Raw genomic sequence first — 4,706 nt, 5'->3', positions numbered from 1 at the left:
GGTCGAGAGGGGGTCTAGGGTCGCCGAGGGGTCGATGGTCGTCGAACATGAGAGGAAGAAGAGGATAAAAAAAGAAGAGGAAGAATAAAAAAGAGGAGAAGAAAGAATAGAGGAATTCTACTCCTCTATTCTTTCTTCTCCTCTTTTTTTCTTCTTCTTCCTCTTTCATTTATCGGGAAGATCTCGACGACCCTCGTTCCCGATAAAAAAAAGAGGAATAAGAAGAAAAAAAGAGAGGAGAAGAAAGAATAGAGGAGAAGCAATAGAGGAGTTCTTCTCCTCTATTCTTTCTTATCCTCTTTTTTTTCTTCCTCTTCTTTTTTTATCCTTGAAGCGTTGTCGAGGCCACCCCAAACCCTAGAGAAGCAGCATCGAGGCCACCCCAAACCCTAGAGAAGCAGCGTCGAGGCCACCCCAAACCCTAGAGAAGCACCGTCGAGGCCACTAATTAATATTAGTTCTACGTTTTCCACTAATATATCCATTTGTCATGTTTGAATAATAATTGCCATGTTGTAAATATTTGTAGAAACTATGGACACCGCCCGAGACAAAGTACAAGAAGAGTTGTTGGGGGACATAATCGCACGAGGAAGTGATGCCGTCTGCTCGTTGTTTCTCAACGACACCGATGGTCTGGAAGCAGCTAGCTATGATTATGATGGCTCCAGTGACCTAATGCCGGTGCAAGAAGGAGACCGTTGGGACGGCTCCGGTGACCCAATGCCGGTGCAAGAAGGAGACCGTGATGACGTCTCCGGTGACCGAACCGAGTCCGGCTAGGTATATATATTAGTTAAGCTTGTGCTGACTAGCTAATTGATGCATTCATTGTTTTGGTATGTACAAATATTAATTAAGTCTTTGTTCTTTTTTCTAGCCCTCCGGATCGAGCACAACTTCGGTAAAGAAACGAGGCCCGAAGAAAAAGTTGAGCTCAGATGAAAGGTTTGAGATCATAGCAATCGCGCCCGACGGCCAACCAATTGAACCCATCCGGACAAAGAGCGCATTTGTTGCTCAGTGCGGGGTTCTGGTTAGGGACAAGATCCCGATCAGCATCTAGCAATGGTTAAAGCCGGCTACAGAAGACCCTGAGGTGTCTTATGTCAATGATATGCAGAAAAATGATCTTTGGACTGAGCTGAAGTCAAATTTCACCCTACCGCCACAGGATGATCCGGAGAAGCCAGTTAAAGAGAAATTAATCAAGTCTTTTGCTCTTAAGAGGATGACAGAACTATTCAGGAGGTGGAAGAAAGAGCTGAATAAGTTTGTCAAAAATAAAGAGACACCAGAATTCAAGGGCAGATATGAGAAGATCAGAGATCACTGGCCCACATTTGTGGCCCACAAGACATCGGAAAAGAGTAAGAAGATGTCGGCGACAAACAAGCAAAATGTTGCAAAGAAGAAGCATCACCATTGCACGGGGTCAGGTGGCTACCTTGCAGCCCGGCCTAAGTGGGCCAAGACTGAGAATGATCTGGTTGATAAAGGGATCAAGCCAGAGACAATTAACTGGCCAGATCATTGCCGAACGTGGTTCTTCGGGGCTGGCGGAACCTTGGACCCTGTATCAGGGAAGTGCATTTGGACGGACGAGCAAATGGAAATACCATTCAAGAGGCTTAAGCACTATATCGAAGCAGCGCAGCAAGGGACGTTCGTTCCAGACAGAGAGAATGACGAGCTCACAATAGCCCTCGGGAATCCTGCCCTGGACGGACACGAGGCACGCCAGGCTCCATTGCGTGGAAGGCTGGGTTTCCGAATGCAGGCGGTTTCAAATGCCACGAGAGGAGGAAGAAAGTGGAGCAGACCCAACTGCAGGCGTTGCACGCTAGGGTACAAGCGATAGAGGAACGAGAAGCAAATCGCAGCAAACGAACTGCCGAAGCTTCCCCCAAAGCTACCCCGCCATCTCAGCGGAGAAGCGGCATGGATTCCACCGAGCTGCTTCACCCGGAGCATGTCTTGACGGCTCCTGCCAGCTATCCTGTGGATGCTATCACAGAGTCTCGAAATTGCCACCTTATGACGCAATGGATTAATATGAAGGTCAAGGCGGCTATTGGCTCTGTTTTTCCTACTGAACCCGGCACAACTTTTCACTGCCGGCCGATTCCAGAAGGATATGCTAGGGTGATGGTCGATGAAATAACAGAGTGATTTGAGGACCTCCAGCTTGACCACCCTATCGGTGAAGGGGAGACTCGGCTGCGTTCTGCTCTGAAGACTCCATGCCTATGGCGGAAGGAGCTCGTCAACCTTCCGAACTGGACGCCTCCGCCTCCTCCGCCTCCTCCTCCTCCTCCGGTGAGTCAGGGCACTCCGCCTCCTCCTTCGGCGAGTGACGATCAGGGCACTCGGCCGGCTCCTTCTCCGGCGCGTGGCAGCACTCCGCCTCCTTCTCCACCTGCGTCGGCATGCCCGAGCAGCCAGCCTCCTCCTTCTCCGCCTCGTCAGCAAGGACGGAAGAGACCCGCCGCCGCTCTGGTGCGTCGTAGTCCTTCTCCTCCACCTCGTAAGCAAGTAAAGAAGACAGCCGCTCCGTCTGCTCTGCCGGCGTCTAGCAGTACAGCCAAAGGCGGGAGGACATACAGATTCGGTCCTTCTCTGAAGATTCCAGAGAAGTTACCATACGAGAGGACCCCGGAGGAGAACGCCGAGATTGCGCGAGAAGAAGTGAGGAACTTCTTTGAAGGGGTGAAAGCAAAGAAACATCCACCTCCGGAGGAGAAGGTAGATCCGGTGAAAGCGAAGCGCACTCTGGCTGCCCTGACAAAACCACCCAAGTCTCCGCCGAAAGGAAACTATGAGCGCATTATGGAAAGGCATTTGCCGAAGCGGAGTGGTCGGGAAGTACTGTCAGTGATCAAAGGCTGAAAGAACGACGAGCTGGGAAACAAATTGCCCAGCTCGGCGAACAAGCGAAGCAATCGTGCCCCTCGCTCAAGGTGCCTAGCGACCTCGTCGCTAATGATCCGAGGATGGTGCCTGGTTATAGCAATATTGGAGATTACCTGCCCGACGATCTACATTATGATTTCATGGAGGTGCAGATACAAAGATACGAGTACGGGAAGCCTCTCGTCAAAGATGAAAGATCTCTATCAACGATGATGCGGAGATTGCATGATTGGTACTTGAAAATCTGCAGAGAGTCTGGGGGAAGGAGTACTTTGTATGTGAGAGTTAAAAAGGAGCATGACCTCGTTGGAATTGAACTGTTGCCTGTTCCATTTGAGGAGTTCTTTCAGTTTTTCAATCAATTGGCCCTCGATAAAGTAACGATCACATGCTACTGTCTGTAAGTAGTACTAGTTCTATCATTAAGTCTCTCTATATAGCTCAGCTCTTTCATTGCATGTATTTATAATTATCCTCACTATATTATGCAGATTGAAGATCGTCGAATTGAACAAAAGACAAATCGATGATATTGGGTTCATTAACACAAATCTCATAGATGCAACTCAGGTTAAATTTCATGCCGCAGATACCGAGGCCAACTTGCTATGATCGTTGGTAATAAATGAAAACAAAGATATAATACTCTTTCCTTACAACTTCAAGTGAGTGTTACTGACTTGTGCATATTCGGTTCCCCTTATATATTAGTCAAGGTTATAGTAATGTAATTGATGAGTTATGCATGCGTGTGCAGTTTCCACTATATTCTCCTAGAGATTAAGCTTGAGCAGGGACTAGTAACCGTCTTAGACTCGAGACGAAAAGATCCCCAGGACTATGCGGACATGACTCAAATGCTCAAGAAGTTAAATCGATCATTATCCACCATATCAGCAACTTTGTTCATTTCCTGATATATCAAGTAATTGTTTTCTTTGTCTGGCAGGGTTTGGAGAAAAATCGCCAAAAAAGCTCCGGGACTGCCGAAGAAGCTGCAATTTAGACACCCGAAAGTAAGTACTATAGTAGCATGTTCTGCGCATCTCCTAGTGATTCAAGCGCGCTAGTTTCATCAATACCATTTGGCATTCTTGCTTATCAGTTTGATTGACCTCTATTTCTTGTAAAGTGGTTGTGGCAGGAACAAGGGAATGATTTCTGTGGATACTACGTTTGCGAGTCCATCTGCCACACAACCTATGAGCGGGGCTACTCTGATGAACAATATGAAGTGTGTAAATAACAACATTCACAATTTTATTTTATTACCATCATTTGTGTTGAGTTTCATTCATTCATATATATATGTATTGACCCCCTTCTTCAAATTAGATGTTTCGGAAGCGGGATGAACTCCTAGCACCAGCTCGCATGCGAGCAATTCAAGAGGAATTGGCGGCATTCTTTCTTGACCATGTGATCGCTAAAGACGGAGAATACTATGTGGACCATGCGTCCGTATGTTAGGAGATTCTATTTGTAAGAGATAATTATTGTCTATATGTAGCCGGTAGTGTCGGATAGATATACGAGAACTTGTTGTTCGACCAATCTCTCGGAGAAGGAGGGGTGGTCGATATCACTTCTCTCTGTATGCATATATGTTCATGACGATCTTCTGTTTCCTTCGTTTGCTTACTAGCTAGCTAGCGTGTCTAGTCCTCTCTATATGTATGTATAGTACGTAGCGTCGACCAAGCACGGACATAAGAGAGGACACTTCTCTCTATTAATTATAGCTAGCTAACACAATATATGAAACACCTAAATTAACCCCCCAAAACCCCCAA

The sequence above is a fragment of the Triticum dicoccoides genome, chromosome 1A (genome assembly GCF_002162155.2).
Source record: "Triticum dicoccoides isolate Atlit2015 ecotype Zavitan chromosome 1A, WEW_v2.0, whole genome shotgun sequence".
In the NCBI taxonomy this organism is placed as follows: Eukaryota; Viridiplantae; Streptophyta; class Magnoliopsida; order Poales; family Poaceae; genus Triticum; species Triticum dicoccoides.
This window is presented reverse-complemented; position numbering follows the sequence as displayed.